Source organism: Spermophilus citellus, assembly GCF_964194105.1.
Source record: "Spermophilus citellus genome assembly, chromosome: 15".
NCBI lineage: Eukaryota > Metazoa > Chordata > Mammalia > Rodentia > Sciuridae > Spermophilus > Spermophilus citellus.
In genome coordinates, this window is record NC_138195.1 from 19,455,499 (window position 1) to 19,474,346 (window position 18,848).

The 18,848-nt window shown below is 39.0% G+C and overlaps 1 protein-coding gene across 4 annotated transcripts in view; it reads left to right on the top strand.

Annotated features, from left to right (window-relative positions):
• Nucleotides 1-8,874: 8,874 nt before the first annotated feature.
• MAPK8 (mitogen-activated protein kinase 8) overlaps nt 8,875-18,848 on the top strand; it is a 132,473-nt gene continuing 122,499 nt past the window's right edge. For all 4 annotated transcript variants that reach the window (XM_081267488.1, XM_081267489.1, XM_081267487.1 and 1 more), the window contains exon 1: nt 8,875-9,067. The gene's annotated coding sequence lies outside the window, so the exon portion shown is untranslated. The remainder of the gene's footprint in view (nt 9,068-18,848) is intronic.

Consider the following 18,848-nt stretch of genomic DNA (forward strand, 5'->3'; position numbering starts at 1 on the left):
TTTTAAAACATTAATTTTCAATTGATACAAGTGAAAGTAATGTCAGTTGCTCTTGGCAAATAATTTTGATAATTTTAAATTTTGAGAAGGATCTTTCTGCTGAAATAACTTGTTGAGACTTGAGTATTTTATAAAATATGACAACATTTGGCTAAATTTCTGATAAATTAATTCAAAAATGTAAATCTTAGTATATATAGGACTGGTTTTATATAGGACTTAGTATATACAGGACTTGGAAAATAATTTTTCTAAAAAGATTTAACTATTCATATAACATGGTTGCATTAAAGGTATATAATTTCCAATGCAAAATTATACAATGGCATTTTAATGTTTCTTCTGAGAATTCCTATAACTTGTGGAAGTTGAATGAGACATAAAATGGCTTTATGGTTTGTGTATAAACACATATATATGTATTACCACTACATCACTTCAATCACTAGGATATCAATTTTGGAAATCCTTCCTCATTAATAATTGGTTTACCTGAAGTTTTGTATGAAAATAGTGTTCTTTTTCATTGAATGTGACAATAGTTAATCTTAATCTTTATTTTAAGTCTGTGGAAATTTACTTTGCAATATGTACAAAACCATGTACTTTACACTAAATTCTAGTAACTCCTTGATACACTTTATTGCAATGTCTAGGTTGCATATTTGTTTTGTAGTAAAAGTACAGTTTTTTCACTAACAAAGATCTCTGCCTAATAGTTTGGATCTTGAATGTCCCTGAAAAGTCCTCATGTTAAAGGCTTGGTCCTAGGTTGGCAGTGTAGGGATTAGGAGGTGGGGCCTAGCAGGAGATCTTTAGGTCACTAGAGTGTATCCTGAAGGGGATTATGAGACTCTAGTCCTCTTCTTGCTCTCTTTTTCTTCCTGGCTATTAGGTAAGCAGATTTGCTCTGCCACATGCTTGTGCTATGATGTACTGCCTCAGCACAGGCCAAAAAGCAACAGGGCCAATCAATCATGAACTGGAGGCTCCAAAACTGTGAGCCAAAATAAAACTTTACTTTCTATAAGTTGAAATCTCAGGTATTTGGTATAGTGACAGAAAGCTGACTGATATATTGTCTGAGCATGGGTAGCTTTTTCCTGAATTCAGCCAAAGACTTAATATTTGTGTACTGGCGTGGGTTCTGTAGCCTCAGACACCTTCCATTAGGTTCCATCACATCTCCTTTCTCTGAGTCATGGCTGCTAACTCCATCACTGTTGCTTTCACTGCTGCTGCCACCAGTTCATATTCTAGCCCTGATTATCTCATCAATGTCCTACAGTGTCACAGACTACCCCCCAGGTGTACATGTCTGCCATGGTAGTCAGGCCGCTGCTGGGCATGCATGTGGGTCTATTCCTGTGATGTGTATTCTGCTGCCCAACCTATCTTCTCTGCTTAGGCATGTGCTCCAGTGTTCCACAGAATTTTATTTATAGAACGCAAGTCCAAAGATAAAGTTATACAAATTTTAAGGTGGCAGCTGCAAACAAGTGAACCAAGCAATGACCCCTCTTTTATAGAGCTCAGCCTTGCGTGACTATACAGGTCCTATACCATGGAGCCAGGCCTGGTCTAATGGGATGCTATATCAGAAAAATGGCCATATAATTAGTCATTCAAACGTGGATGGTTTTTAAAGTGACACATTATTAATAATCACACTGGGGCAGCAGGCGCAAACCAGGCATCTCCCGGAAACCTGCAACAGCTAGTCAACTACCCTTCCCACACAAAAGGCTCACAGTTCCTTGCCTGCTTACTATGAGTGATCTTCACTTCAGCTACAGACCAACTGAACACACTGGAGAATATACCTACAGGGGCTCCCCATCAGAAACTTAAACTATGATGTCCTATTCATTTCCTCTCTGCCCTCTCCCTCTTGCATGTTCTTCCCTGCCTTTGTAATCATTCACAGCCTTAAAAGACCAGAAACAATTGCTTCCTGTGTGAATTTTGCCCAATCTCTTTGTCTTCTATCATCCTCATTGCCCTTCCAGTCCAGCCTGGGCCCCAGCATCCATACCCTGATCACCTCAGGAGCTCTTTCAACTGCCTGGATCTCCATCTTTCCATTCAACATGCCCAGAAAAACCTGAGCTCCCAGAAGCATCCCCACAAGTCTTGTCTCTGTTTCTCTACCTGGATTGACAGGGATTCCAGAGACATATCCACAATTCTGTCACTGTGAATCCACAGCTTTCAATCTCAGCTGAGTGCACTAGAATCCTTGAATTCACAGTTTACTCTTAAATGTCATGCCTCAGATCTGTAAGCTGTTGGAGTGTCTGAGGTGGGGGAAAATCTAGTGCCTCGGCTAATTTCCTCAGGGGAGTTTATCTCACTTACATTTTTTTCCCTCTTTAGGTTAAAATCTATGCCACAGAGACCAACTCTCAAGATTTGATTTTCACTTTGGCTTGCCTTTTAGCCCTGTCCAGTCTCCCTTTCAGCTGCAAATCTCTAAAATGTTGGGAGAAATTCTGCTTCCTGATGCTCTACACTGGTCAGAGTGAGCCAAATACTTGAATCTGATGTCAGTTTGTGTAGTTCCATCTTCTCTTGAGGGCCTTCAGACTGGATGGTCCCCATCTCCACTCTTGCTTGGTAGTCCTTGCTACCAGTTGCTTCATGATAAACAAAGTCACATGCCATGTTCTGCCTTTGAGAAGAGAGTATTTGTGTCATTCCTATTGTCCCTGCTGATGACAGCCATGCTGTCAGCTTTGGGTATTCCAAGGAAATAGAATATTTCAGAGGATAGAAGGAGGATTAGGCTTGAGATCTTATCCATTCTTCATGACTTAGCACCCGCAGAAATGAATTTATCCCTTATTTACCATGGATTGCTCATCCCTCAAATATCAGTTATAGTGTCAGTTACCTTGGGTTTAGGAAAGAATGCTGACTTAGGTTCCTCTGTAGTTGTTCCTTAAGAGGGTCGAACCTTGAAGGATTATTGCACTTCCTTATACCTTTTCCCAAGTCCTGAATCCCTCCTCTCTTCCAGCCACTTTTGAGTCCCACAACAAACCTAGAACAGAGAAGCTGACTAGCCATGCCAACCTGCAGCTAAGAATAAATCCTGCAGCAAGATTTTAGCAAGATGAGCCTTGAAACATCTCCTCATAAGTGAAGTTGCCCTTTTCTGGGAATCTGCTTTGGAATAGAATTAAGGAACTGTTAAAAATTCTTTTATTAAATATTCTTCTTAAAAATACTTTAAAAATTTGTGTTAACACACAATAATTATACATACTTTGAGGTTCAGTGTGGTGTTTCAATACATGTATATAACGTAGTAATCAGATCAGGTACTTGGTATAAAACATCATCTCAAACATTTATCATTTCTTTGGGCCAGGGACAGGCAAAATTCATTCTACTTGATATTCTGAAGTGTACAATTAATTTTGTCAACTGTAGTTATCCTACTGTCTTATAAAACAAAATGTCTTTTAATATCTGTTTTCTAGAAGTAAGAGTATATTCTCATTAGCATCAGAGGGGGCTCATCTCTGAGTCAGAGAGATGAGACAAACCTTATTCTACTAGAAGCCCCGGGCAAGGAAGCAGCAAGGACATATATCACACTTGCTTTCTGAATTGCCATTCACAGACAATGACAACTCTGGTGATGCTAATAATCTCCTTATTATCCAGTGAAACCATGAAGAGTCTTTACAAATTCAACTGGTACTATGGTTTAGATATGCGGTATCTCTCAAAAACTCCTGCAGTAGTGCAGAAATTGAAATGATTAAATTATGAGAGCCGTATCCTAATCAATGGATTAGTAATTTGAAAGGCCTACCTACTGCGTGGTAACCGTAGGCAGGTAGGGCATGGGTGGAGGAAGTAGTTTGCTGGAGGCATGCCCTCTGTGATTGTATCTTGTTCTCCTGGTTCATTCCTTTCTCACTGTTTCTTGGCTATCTTTCTTGGCTATCTTAGTTTTCCTTCACTGTGCCCTTTTGTTGCAATGCTCTGCCTCGCCACAAGCATAGAGCTAAGGATCTGGCCCACCATGGACTGAACCTCTGAAATCGTGAGCTCAAAAAAACCTTACCTCCTCTAAGTGGTTATTTTTTTTTTAATTCTAATTAGTTATATGTGACTTTGACACATCATACATAAATGAAATATAACTTCTCATTCTTCCAGTTGTACATTCTTTGGGTTGTACACCAGTCATGTAGTCATATATGTACATGGGGTAATAACGTCTGATTCATTTTACTATCCTTCCTACCCCCATACTCCCTCACCACCCTTCACTCCCTTCTGCCTAATCTGAAGTAACTCTAAGTTGTTCTTATCAGATATTTTGGTCACTGTGACAAAAAGCTGGCCAACACAAGTGGAACTTTGGAAAAGAATGGAAATTTATGGGAGTTGCCCTGCCAAAGGGTTATTGGTAGAATGCATGTCAATCTAGTATGAGTTCCAGTTTGACATCTGAAGGGCAAGCGGTGGAGAACTGAAGGAAGAGTGGGACTGAAGGTGGAATTAAGTTCCCAAGAGAAGGAGGCCAGTCATGGGGTGCTCTCTTCTCTCATCACAGGGCCAACAGTTACAAATAACAAAATTCCACTGAGATAGAAGAAACTCTTAGCTAAGAATTATAGATAGGGTCCAAGCTGAGAGATCTGGCAGAAACCCCTCTTCTGAGATATGAACTTATTTAAAACAATAGCAAGAATTTTATTAATGAGTTAAAGGACTTCAGCAATATATTCTTTCCCTCCAGTTCAATTTATTTCTGTCTTTTTCTCAAGAGGAGAGTATCTTCAATATCTGGCTACTATGCACTGAAAAAGTTTACTTTGACTCATGGTTTCTGGAGGTTGGGCAGTCTAAGATCAGGTGACTATATCTGATGATGCCTCATTCTACATAAACCTATGAAGAAAAAACAGCAGTTTAAGTAGGAGTATATAAAAGAAAAGCACTTATGCATGAAACGGGGAGGTATCAGGCTCATTTTATAACAACCCACTTGTTATGGTTTGGATATGAGGTATTGTCTGCCAAAAGTTCCTGTATTGATGCAGAAATGTTTAGAGGTGAAGTGATTGTACTGTGATTGCTGTAAGTCCATCCTAATTTGGACTGAGTGGTAACCATAGGCTGGTGGGTGTGTATCTTTCCTTTGGCCCCTTTTCTACTCCTCTGCTTCCTGGTTGCCATGTTCTGAACTGCTTTCCTCCGTGACACCCTTCCACTATTACATTCTGTCTCACCTAAGGTCCATGGACTATGGACTGAACCTCTGAAACCATGATCCAAAATAAATTTTTCTTCCTCTTTTCAGGTCTTTTGGTCACAGCCACACAAAGCTGACTGAAACACCACTCTCATGCAAATAAGTCACTCTAACAAGAACGAATCCAATCTCTTGAGAAAGACATTAGTCCTCCTGTGAGGATGGCACTCCTATGATCCAATCACCCCCTGAAAGCCCACCTTCAAACATTGCTACACTGGCAACCGAATTTCAAAATGTGTTTCAGGAAGGACAGGCCATATCCAAACTACAGCAAGGAATAAATGCTGAGGATTTTTTTCATGAGTATACATATGTGTACTTATAGTCTTGACTGGCTTGTCTCCCTTACATGAGTAAAGATAGCACTTGTAATTTCAAAATATTTCCCACTTGTGTCTCTACTTCACATTGTTTGAGTTGTGAACAATGAGGTCTGGTCATTTTTGGTTTTATTCTACCCCTGAGGAAATAAGCTACAGTTTTTGGAGTTGGATAAAAAAATAATTGCAATCTGAATACCTATCTTTCTTCTGTTCTGGCAACCAGAGCCTGTCTTAACTTTTTAGAAGCCAGAAGGATTTTTTTTTTTTTTTGTATTAGGGATTTAACCCAGGGGAGTTTTACCACTGAGCTACATCCCCAGCTCTCCCCTTTTTATTTTTATTTTTTAAATTTTGAGACATGATCTCATTAAGTTGCTGAGGCTGGCCTTCAACTTGCAATCTTCCTGTCTCCGCCTCCCAAGTCACTGGGACTATAGGTGTGCTCCACCAGGCCCTGCAACAGGCTCTGTCTTGAAAGAGCCTCAAAGAGTATCTTGGAGTCATTTAGGACTGAACCTCTTCTGCCCGTGGATGGAGAAGTAGACTTGACCAGTGGTGTGGGTGAATTAACAGTTTTCTAAAATTACACATGTGTGGAGAAAAGCAGAAGATGAATTGGGTGTGTACGAAAGAAAAGCATGTTCTTTCTACATGTAGATAATCAGAAACTGACAGTGGTAGCTGATGCCAAATCAGAAGCTCTCCCTGTTATTAACAGGATTACAGAACTGGACTCTGTTCCTAGCAACTCTCTTCCCTTTGTAACTGTCCTATGAGTTATATTGTCTTTTGCTATCTCCTCTTTAATGTGTCTGGTTGGCAGTAGGAAGTACTTGCCAATACTACCTGTGTGCCTAATCATACTTTCTGCTCTCTTGGGAAACACTTATATTTATTTCTTCTCTTCCTTCTTTATTTAGCTTCTCCCTCTCAATAGAGTATTCCCAGCAGATGTAAAATATGCTCCTGTCTGTCTCTCTTCTCTGCCCAGCTTATCCATATTCACCACCTCTACTTTCTCATCTCCCACTTGTTCTTTGGTCCTCTCTTATCCACTTCTGGTTCTCATACTTCAGGATTTCAATCCTCCAATTATAGTTAATAGTACTGATCACTCTCTTTAACCTGAATCCCTCTTTCCTGGTTTTTCTTCTACTTCTCCCAGCAGCTCTGTTACTTGCTCATCTTGCTCCTTGTGGCCATTTGATGTTGAAGTTCAGGCTGCCTCCACGTCATCTTTTCTTCTTGCTCACTATCCTGTCCCTCAGACTTGGATTAATTCTCTGTACATTATTCATTTCCTATTTAACTGAGCTCCAGTTCTGTCCTTCAACCAATTTAGCATCTCTTTTGAGCATTTCAAAAATCTTTAAACAACCAAAGAAATTGTGCTCATGATTTTTCTACCTCAGCCTGGTCCTCTTCCAAGATTTCCATATTGATAAACCAGCACTGACATGCATTCTTGGCCAAAGACAGAAACCTATGAATTTTCCTTCATGACTCCCACTTCTCTGCTGCCTTACCTAAACCCATCGCTTGCAGAATATGCAAGTTCTTCACAGGATCTTTTAAATGGTTTTCAGATTCTCTCCTTTACTATTTCTGTGATCATCATCTGAGACTAAGCCTCCACTTTTTGCCATCTGTATCAATCCACCTGGCCTCCTTCCAATGACAAATCTTTTCAGGATGTCATTCTGATCATGCTACCCACTTTGCTGAACATGTCAATGTCTTCCCATTGCACTTAGGTAAAAAGATTTTTAATATGGGTCAGCATGGCTGTTCTAGGTTAGTTTCTTTTGTCTCTCAATTTTATCTCATGGATCGTTCTTCTTTCATCCTCTGGCAAAGTTGGTCTTGCCTCAATTTCTCCAACTTACCCTACTCTCTCTCATCAGAGGATCCCTTGAATGTGAAGTTACCTATGTCAGAATTATTCTCTGCCTGGTCAAATCTGTTCTCAACTCAAGGGCCATTTCCTCAGGGAAACATTTTCCAGATTTATTAATCATATCAATTAGTTTCATAATCCTATGTGTTATTAACAATTTGTATTATAACAGTGATAATTTTGCATTTTTACTGTTATTTTCATACAAGTGATTAAATCTGTAAGTTTATTGTACTGCCACACTCAAATATTGCCTGGCAGAGAATGGGCATGTGTAATTTATTGAAGAAATAAAGGAAGGAAGGAAGGAAATAAAGGCTGTGAGGAAGGGAAGAAACGGAGAGCGAATGCTTACACATGTTCTATTTCAGGATCACTAGAAACAGACCAGCCCAACATGTAATATTTATATATTGTTAAAGTAACTTATCTCTTATTGTGAACATAACTATTCCTTTGGGAAACCACAAGAAAATACCCAAAGTATAAGAGCGAAACAAATAGCCCTTCTCCAAAGATGAATCACTGTTAAAATAATTTGGCATATTTCTTTCCAGTCTTTTCTATGTATATACTGTGTGTGTGTGTGTGTGTGTGTGTGTGTGTAGTTCATAAGTGGGAGCAATCTATATATACTCACTTCTTTCTCTTAATGATATACCGTGAACAGTTTCCCTTGGTAAGAACTCCTTGAACACATGGCGTTTAAAGTACTAAAATGTATAATATTGCCGGGATGATAGCAATTTAAATGCCTTTCTACGCATTGTTGGATATTTAGGGGTTTGCCAACTTATCACTTCTAGAACTTAACATTTGCTCGCATTCTACGGTCTCAGAGGTAAATCAGGTAATACCAAGAATCTTGGAAGAGGTGGATTACGGAAAATCAGGAGGTGGCTTTTTCTAGGACAATGTCCAGCACATTTTATTTGTTGGTAGATGGCTGAACCCCGGGGCCGGTGTCCTCATAATGGAACATATAATCGTTCAAGGTAACAAACTCTTCCTGTCTCAGGTGTGCGCCCAGACAGGTGTGTCTGCTCACCGGGCGGGTTTGGCCTAAGTCACCTCACCCTCAAACCCTGCTGCCAGGCGCCCTGGAGGATTAGGCTGTGACTAGTAGACCGCCTGGAGCCAGATGCGTTGTCTGGGGCACACGCCGCCACGTGCCAGCTCCGGGCCCGCCCCTCCCGCTCCCGGCCCGCCCCTAACCAGCCTCTCGGGCAGGCTCTCCCAGCAGCTCAGGCTCCAAGCGAACTCCGCCAACTCCTTCTGATCCGCTAGTGTAGCCACGCCCACTAGCTACGGGCCCCGCCCCCGCAATCCGGGCCCTGGGGCTGCCCCGCCCCCCGGGCCGCTCAGAGGCGCGGGGGTGGGGCTCTGCGCGATGACGCGGGCGTGCGCAGTGACGGCTCGCGTCCCTGTTACTCAGCGGAGCGGCCAAGGCCGGACGACGCGGCCCGGAGAGCGGAGCCGCGAGCAGCGCTGGGTAACGGCCGCAGCGAACGCCCGGACAGTGTCCGTCCTTTCTGGGGTCTTTACTATTGCGTTTTGCTGCGCTGCGGGGTAAGTGCGGCGGGTTCCGCAGGGCCGGAGTGCCCGGAGGCCCCCTGGTGTTTATGTTATTGTGCCGCCGCCGCCGCCTTCTCAGTCGTGACCCCCTCTCGGGAGTGGGGGCGCGAGTGCGCGGCGGGCGGGGGCGGCGCGGGAACAATAGCTGCCCGGGAGGCGGGAGCCAGCAGAGGGGGCGTGGGCCCGCGGGACCCGGGCCACCCGCCCGGCCTGCCGCCCAGAGCTCCGCCCGCCGGTCCTCGCGCGCCCTCCTCGCGCAGGTCCCGATTCCACGTCTGGAGGAGAAAATGGAGCGGGGGGGGGGGGTGGATGGCAAGTTCTGAAACACTTCGGCGAAGGTCGGGACAGAGGCGCCTTCGCGGCCCGCCGCGCCCTGGCTGCTTCCTCGGGGGGTGGGGAACCGGGAGAGCGCTGGGGTCTCCGGGCCCCCATTCCCGCCCGGCACCCACGGGACCGTGTTTTGTTTCTCGGTGGTTTCTTTGTGCTAACGTCCTGGGCGAATGCAGGCAGCAATGCCGAAAAAAGGTTTGGGTGGGCTCCAGCACTGGTCTGCAAGAGAACCCGGCCGGTGGCTGGGGCGGGAGGTGTGTTATCAGGCTCGCCCTGAGCTTCGGTGGTCTGCGCGCATTTATCTTGAGGGTCACTTGGTGTTGACCTTTTGACTTTTTCACCCCACCCTATCATCTCTTTGTCTTGGAACTTGAGTTTTCTACCCAGAGATGGCCGAACCAAATCCATTTTAAAGTACTGTGACACATACTTTGCATTTTCATTTCCCAAAGTTCCCATCGGATCTTTATCGTGAATTTAATAACATGTTGACTACATGGTATCAGACAAAGTCCATTGGTTACTATTTTTACCACTGAAATTCAGTGATCTTACCAGTAGAATTTTAGTCTGTCAGCCCTTTGTGTTTTGAGATAAGTATCCAGCAAATACCTCCGTGACAATTAGAACATCTGTTTATTTCATTCATTCATTCAGCAACTGTTCATACGGTTTACAGATGGAGCGGTCCGAAGGTAAAGGGAAATATCCTCGAATGGAAGAGAATACTTTGAATGAAATATAATAGATATACCTTTAAATGAGACAGTTTTATAAGGGATGTATGTTAAGGAAGGGACAGTTATACTTTGGGTCATTTTACTGGTTTTATTTATTTTTAGCAGTGTATGTGGAATTTCAAGTGTAATTTTAGGTTTGTAAGCATAGTTATGTTTGGTCAAAACGTACAACAGCTTTTATTTTTTAATTTTATTGTTTTCCAGACATTTATAATGGTTGCCCTACATTCCCTATTGTGACTAACGTTAAACCTAGGAAGTTGGGTACTATAAGTGAATATGTTTATTTTTAGTGAGTGCCAGACAAAAGCGAGCAATCAAAGTGGGTCTTCCTTGAGGGCAGGTTTGTCTTATGTCTCTTTCTCCACCACCTAGCCAGGGATATAATAAATGCTCAAAGAGAGTTGGATGTTTGTGAAAAGCTCTTTATAATTGATAATATTTAAAATCAAGCCTTTAAAAAGTTGTGGAAGTTTCATACAAACTGTCAACAGTTAATACCATACATTATCTCTTAGGACAATAGGGGTTTGAATCACTTCAGTGTCTTTTATTTTTTCCTATCCCTTCAAGGCTGTTCGCTATCCTAAAATAAAATCTTGCCTAAATAGTTTGTTTTGTAGTATTTGTAGTACTCTATCACTGAGCTATTTCCCTGGTCTTTTTTATTTTTCATTTTGTTTTGAGACAGGGTCTTGCTAAGATCCCAAACATGGCCTTGAACTTGTGATTCCTTCCTCAGCTTTCTGAGTACCTGGGATTACTGGTGTGTTCACCCAACTGAATATTATTAATATGATTAATAAAGTAAGGTAGGTTGGGATGTGTATACATACAGTTACAGTTGAGTGTCCTAATCGGAAAATCCCAAATACCCCCCCCCCCCAATCTGAAACACTTCTGGTCCAAGCATTTATAGATAAATGATACTCAACATACACATAGAGGTATTGGCTTAGGAATCTAAATGATTGCATTAATCCCTTTGCGAATATTATTGGAAATAATATTACTGGAAAGTTTTTTGGGTGTTTTTAACTAGAAAATTAGAACAGAAGAATTTTATATTTTATTAGAAGCATTTAATTTCTAATATTTTAGAAACACTTATTGCTTTATTCTAATAACATTTCAGAAATACTTATTAGAAATTAAGTTTTAACTTATATTATTGGCAAAGCATATGACCTGAAACTCAAAATAATATCAGTTTATTCAAGTTATAGTGCATTTCCACCTATGCTTAATATGTTTCAGCATTTGTTTTGGATGTTAATGTATTCAAGATGAACTTATTTGATGTAAGGTGGAAATGAAGAAATAAGAAAATGATAATTTTATTTTTAAAGTATGGGCTGGAAATCTTGACACCATACTTTCATTGATTTACTAGTATGTTAGATTTCAGTAAGTGTTACTGATAAAAAATCCTTAGGCAGTAGCTCACTGGTTATGCAAACTATTGTTTTCTGAATGCTGTTTTTAAAAAAATAACAGAATTATTGAGATTTATTTCACATACCGTAAAATTCACCATTCATTTCAGTGGTTTTTATTGTATTTACAGAGTTGTGTATTGATCATCACCAATTACAAAATGTTTTCATCAACCCAAGAAGAAATCCCATAACCGTTAGGACTTACTCCATATTTCAGTCTAAATTATGTTTTAAAGGAAGATAGAGTACTGATCCTGTTCATAAATATATGAACAGAATTCTTTTAATGAATTTGAAAAGGTCTCTCTTTAAGTGTCTTGGCAAATAGGGAACTATATCCTTCAGACCCCTTTAGATCCAGAGGGAAATGCCACTTGGAAAGGAAATTAGCATAAGAATAAATTGTACCAAAATGTATAATATTAGAATCTTAACTATTTGCTCCATGCCTGATATTATGGAAATGACTCTGAGGATACTGATGCTTAGTGAAAAAAATTAATTCACTATTCAATAACAAGTCACAAAATATACTAGTGATGATTATGAGGTTGTTGGACCTGCTTGTTGTTGATTTGCTTTACCAGTGGATTGAGTTTTGACATATTTGAGTCATCTACATGGTTGAGATGCTTTAAGTTCGTGTAGAAGAATAAAACAATGTCTAACGTGAAGATGCCAGTTCTCTAGAGGTCAGGTCAATGGTATGGTAGAAGCCTTTCTGATTCATGTAGCTCAAGGAAGTCATTATAACATGTAGCTTTAGATATGAATCATTTGATTATTTCAGTGATTTGTGATGCATATTGTCTTAGTCATGAACTCTTTACCTGAACATTTAGAAGCGTTGCATTCTTACTCTAATACAAGTTATCTTTGAGTTCAGAAATTTTGTTTTGATTAAAGAAAATTTATTATCTAAAAGGCAACAGGAGTATTGAAATAAGAGTGGTTTTAGCATACCAGATGCACATCTGTAATACCAGCTATTTGGAAGGCTGAGGCAGGAGGATGGGATGGCAAGTTCAAGGCTATCCTTGTCAATTTAGCCTATTGCAAAATAAATCATAATAATAATAAAAAGGACTGTAGCTCTCTGGTAGAGCACTCCAGGTTAAGAGTCATCTTGTCATTCCGTAGTTGGAACTAAAGCAGTCCAGTAGTCAGACCTAGGTTTACTCTTGGATTTTGCCATGAACAAGCTCTGGAACACTGGGCAAGTTGTTTAACCTTCTTGGTTTTAGAACTGTAAACAAACTGTCAAAACTTTTTTATAGAAGGATTGTTCCCCAGATAGGTTGTTCTTCAGAAAATTTACAGAAAGGGACCTTCTTGGGTATTCATCAGTATCTCCAGTAAAAAGTAGCAAATAAGGGAACAGGAATATTACTAAGTGGTGGAATGCCTAACTAGCATATATGACATCCTGGGTTCTTAGCACTGCAAAACACAAAACAGCAAGCAAAATTACCCTTGAAATTTCAGAAGCAGGGAAAATTATTAATTTCCTTCTTTAATATACAGATTTATAAAATAAAAAGCTTCACCTTAAATTATATTTTTTAATGGTAGGTTTTATTTATCCTGCAGCATAATGCCTTTTGACAAGACTTGATGTTCTCAGAAACTTTGTGGAAGTTGGGAAAATGAAGATTTCATTAGCCCCAAGAAGCTTATGATTGAGGATGGAACTTAAGGTGTATCTAAACAGTGAACTTATATTTTTTTAAAAGATGTATGAGAGATCTTTTCCCAAACAGAAGTCTACTTCAAATCTCTGGGCAGGCCAAATTCCATTGAAACCGATTTTGAGAGAGAGAGAGGAGGAGGGGGAGGGGGAGGGGGAGGGAGGGAGGGAGGGAGAATATATGAATATGTGTGTGTGAGTGAGAGAGAGAGAGTGTGTGTGTGTGTGTGTGTGTGTGTGTGTGTGTGTGTGTTCGTAGGCCTTTTGGAAAACATTAGCTGACATTCTTTTTCAAGGTGGTGGGTTATGTCACAAATACAGCAGATATCTCTATGTCCTGCAACCCCTTTAGTAGTATGTCAGATTTATTTAAAATATGCAGGTTTTATAGAAAGTCAAAACCAGCCCAGACTTCACTTTATGTGATATAAGCAAGTTAAGATTATGTAACATTTGGGCCTGCTTTATTATCTGTCAAATGAGAACAATAATAGTACATAAACTCATAGGACTGTGAGATTTAAATCAGGTACTGAATGTAAAGTGCCTGATTGGTAATATAAGCATTCAAGAAAGTTTAGTTTTTGTTTTCACTTATTATTTTTAACTTTGAACAATTGCAAAATGACAAGTAAATTAAAAATCATTTTGATACACAAATTCTTCTGAACATACCAGTTGCTTCCCTCTGTATGGGGGGATTAAAATTTGATTATCTCATCAAATCTGAATTGATTAAGATTACTTGTGTACACTAATCCTTTCTGTCTTAAAATTTGAAACTGTTCCAAAAAAAAAAAAATAAATAAAGTTGGAAAGTGCTTGCCACATTCTCTGATACAATGTTGTTTCATTATTTCCTAGCCTTTCCCATAGCAGAGAATTACCTAAGCGTTCCTAGGTTTATTTTGACAGATATTTAAAGGACTGGGAATCCAGGACCTGGGGATAGCTTTATCATGTAACATATCTGAAGAAAGTTGAATGCTGTCATGCGTTTTAAATTTTAATGTTATTGGAATCTTTGACTCTGAAGATTTCAGACTTGTCATAAATTTGGTAGGTACAGCAGTTCATTAAGCACTTTCCAGAGTCTCTCTTTTTATGTGTGGTAATGGAACATAACATTTCTTGTTTCTTCTTGAGGACACCAACTATGAAATGACACTGATTTTAAACAGGCGTTGTTTATTGAGAAATCACTCTGGGCCACTCCAGGTAGTAAGTAATGTGGGAGCCTGGCTTCTACACTGATGTTGAAATCAATCTCTACCTTTAGGGATATGAGTATAATTTGATAGGAGAAAAGATTATAAATGCATTCATTATGTTCTAACACAGAGCGAATGTTAGTTATTTTGTTAAGAATTTCTTTTGCCACTGGGGAACTTCCAAACCTTAGCATTTCTTGCCTGCCCTTAAAAATACTTGATAAATTACAGAAAGCAAATACTTGATAAATTACAGAAAGCAAGATGTCTTCTCTAATTTCTGGTTGTGGTTGAGATTGTGGTACAGATGAGTCAAAGACCAAATCATAAGAAGAGGCAAAGTGTATAATGGCCTCAAGTTCATTTTGGAATACAACAGGGTATTAAAACAAGTAAAAGTATGAACAGCATATAGTAGAGAATATGTTACTAGGATACTAACTGTAGTCCTCAAACTTTTAAATCAAGCCTCTGAAAACTTAAAGCGAGATCTGTTCTGGGAGCACTTAAGTCTTTCTCCAGTATGAGAAGTATGGGTTTCACTGCTTTCTGCTGCTAAGAAGCTATATGTAGCCTGTCACCCACCTATTTTTGAGGATATTAGAATGGAAAAACAGCCACACTTTCTTTGCTTAGCTGGAGGCTTCAAAACTTGGGGGAAGTTGCTATTTGCTAAAAGCTGTTAATGGAATAAAAACTCACCATTCCCTGGATTCACCACAGAGTTTAACTCTGACTCCCAGGTACCATTTGGGTCAACCAACAGTGAGATGAATGAAAGCTGTGACTTGAGAAGGAGTCACTTTGCAGTCAAAACAAACAAAAATTGAAATGTCGGGTTTTCTCTGATTCTACTGAGAATTTAAAAGTTCATTTAAACTTTTGACTGTCTACTGCATTCACTTTGATTCAAAATTCCCAAGATTTAAAAAGGTGTATAGTAGAGAGTCTCTTTTTTCATTCTGTGCAGCCGCCTAGTTTCTCCCTCTGGAAATGGTGATAAATTTCCGATGAATCCTTCCAAAGATGGTTTTTGTATGCACAAGTAAATACAGACAAGTGTATAATCCCTTGTGCGAAATCCTTGTCTATATGTCTTTTAGAATTAGTTTCTCTTTGGCTCTCTTTTTTTAAAATTAATTAATTAATTTTACAGTAGAATGCGTTTTGACATATTGTACACAAAAGGAGCACAGCTTCTCATTCCTCTCACTGTACCAGTTTCTCTTTGGAATTATGGAAAAATGATGTAGTGAATCCACCATATTATCCAAAATCTCTGATAGGAGTTGGTGGCATCCTGTAATCAAACATATTAACAAATCTGTATTGAAAGCATAAATAACATAATAAGTGGGGTGAATAAAAATTATAAAGCCTTTTGCCAATTCTTGTCTGTTTTCACTGCCAAATATGTTTGTACTAGACTTATTTTTTATTTTTATTCCTGGACTTTCTCTTACTGATGAGGTACTGTAATGTGCACGCATGTGCGCACTGGCCCATTACTCTTTACTGACTCCTTTATCTAAGTTGTTGCATACTTTGTGCAAACAGCTTTATGATATTCCATTTGTCTTAATCTGTTTGAGCTGTATAACAGAACACCATGGACAGGGTGGCTCAAGCAACAGAAATGCATTTCTCACAGTTTAAGAACAGAGAGCCCTGTCCAATAAGGGCAGTTATCTGCCTTCTTCCCTGTATTCTCACATAGCCAGGGAAGAACTCCAGGGAGAACCCCAGGAAGAACTCTTCTTATAAGGACACTAATCTCATCATGGGAGCCCCACTCTCATGACCTCATCTAAATCTTATTACTTCCTGAAAGTCTCACCTTCAAGTGGCTTCAACATGCACCTTTAGGGGAACATAAACATTTAGTTCTAAACACCATTATACATGTGTACCATTGAATTAACTAGCTTCTTTTTTATGTTCACTTAAGTGTACACTTAGGTTATTTAATCAGTCTCCTTGCATATATATCATTTCACACATGTATAGAAACGTATAGGATACATCTCCAGAGGTGGATTGCCAGGTCAGTGTATGTGCATTTACAATTTTGATGTGTATTGCCAACGTGTAGCCCTTAGAGGTTGTTCAGCTTCCATTCCACCAGCACCTAGTAAGGAAAGCCTGTTTCTTTAATTGTTGTCATTATAACTGAGATTAAACATCTTTTAAGGGATGTTTGCATTTTCTGTCTTGTTAACTGTCCTTAATCTTGCTTATTTTTCTATTGCTTTATTGCTCATTTTCTTAGACTTTTTGGACTTATTTTTAATACTAAAAACAGCTCCATGCTATTTTTTTTTGAAATATTGTTTCTCAAGTTGCTGTTTGCCTTTATAGGATAAGATATTACACATGGGTTCAACCTTGATTTTTTTCTCCAGATGATCACCCAGTTGTGTCAACATTATTTAGTAACCCATCTTTGTCTTACTGATTTGAAATGCTTGATCATTACTGACTTTCCCTGTGTGTTTGGGACCATTTCTATTTTTTTGACCTACCTGCCCATTTAGGAACCAAGCCATCCTGCTTTAATTATCGTAGTTTATGTTGTACTTTCTGGTAGGGTGAATTCTCTTTCAGTTTTTTTTCAGACTTTTGTTTTCTGGATTGTATTTTGTTTATTTTATATACATTTTTAGAATCAGACCCTCTAGTCTGGACCCTTTCTTTGCCAATTCTCTGCTATTTCTGTTGAGATCATTGAATTTTTCATTTTATTGTGGTAAAATTTGCATATAGTAAGATGCACAAACATTATACGTGTAGAGCCCAATAAAAGATTGCCAATGTATGTGTACACTTGTATAAATTGTATTTCAAGATATAGAACATTTCTATCACCAACAAGAGTTTTCACATATCCTTTCAAGTTGACCTGTCCCCAGCTGTGATTGATTTCAATTACATGACTTCAATTGCCATTAGGATTTTTTTAATAGAAGAATTTTTTTATAGGCACTTATGATGTTACAGTAAACTTAACCTTTTCATTTGAGTCTATTTTTCAGTTCCAAATAGCATATTAGCTACTAATAATAAGTTCTAAATACCTAGTAGTATTTTTTGACTACTTTTTATATGCATAGCATCAAGAGATGGTTTCCAGAAATACAAGTTAATCTGCTGTTACAGTACATACAGTGAGGTTAGAAGTTCAGAATGTTCCAAACGAGGAGTGAATGAATGCAGATAGAAAGGTGTTGTGCTTAGAAAATGATCTTGACGAAAATCAGCAAATAGAAAAATATGGAGGAGGGTGAAGTAGTGGAGGGAGTATGATTTGGTTCTTTGTTTTGAGGTAGCTTATATTTTTGAAGTTTTATGATAGTTGATTGACGATACTTGAATGAATCATAGAGATTTATTGTTTAATGGAGAGGATATAGTTTATTTTCTGTATCTTTCCACCTCTCCCTGTCCCCACAAAAAAGCTGAAGCAGTTTGCTACTCAAGGACCCACACATTGTTGAGTAAGCTATAAACAAAAAAATAGAACCCAAGGAAAGCAAGGATCTCAAATATCCAAATTATATAATAACTAATACTTAATCAGTGCTAATCATATTTCAGGTAGTGTTGTAGTGCTTTACATATGTGGTTTAAACATCCCATAATGACCCTAGGCACCATTATATTTCCATTTTATAGTCTAGGACACATGCTCAGAGAGATTATGTGGGAAGTTGTTGATAAACTTGATGGAACAGTTTTATTAAAATGGGAAGAAAGGGGCCAAATTGAAGTTGGTTTGTTTATATAAAAAAAAACAACAATGAAAACTTCTTTTGAAGAGTGAGAAAAGAACAAAGCTGACAGTGGATGTAGATAGCTTTTTCAAGATAAAACAAGTAGAACAAAACAATGGGTTGGTAGGTAAAGGAAAATGTGGGGTCTGGAAAGTGAGACAGTAAGAATGAAATTGTGTAGGATAGGGAATGCAGAGCATAGGTAGAGAGTGTGGTCCTTGTTAGAAAAGAGAGATTTTTTTATTAAAAGGAGGGAATGCAGGAGGGAAAGGAGACAATGTGTACTCTTCCAAGGAAGTTTGGTGTTTGGAAGATGAGGGTTTATATTCATAGTTTTCATCTCTAGTGGTTTATGTTTTGTCAGTGAAGCAGACGATTCATATGGACAGACAGGGATGAGAGTGTTCAGAGTTTGAAGCAGTTGACAAGAAGTATTGATTGTTCTTTTGAGGTTTGAAATCTTGAATTTAAAGTGGTATCTGTCATTCTGATCTTGTGATATTGTTCCCCAGCATTAAAGTGAGGTTTTGCTAGGTTTATCAGTCTAAACCAGCAGGACATATAGATAGATGGACAGATAGATAAACCAGCTGAGATT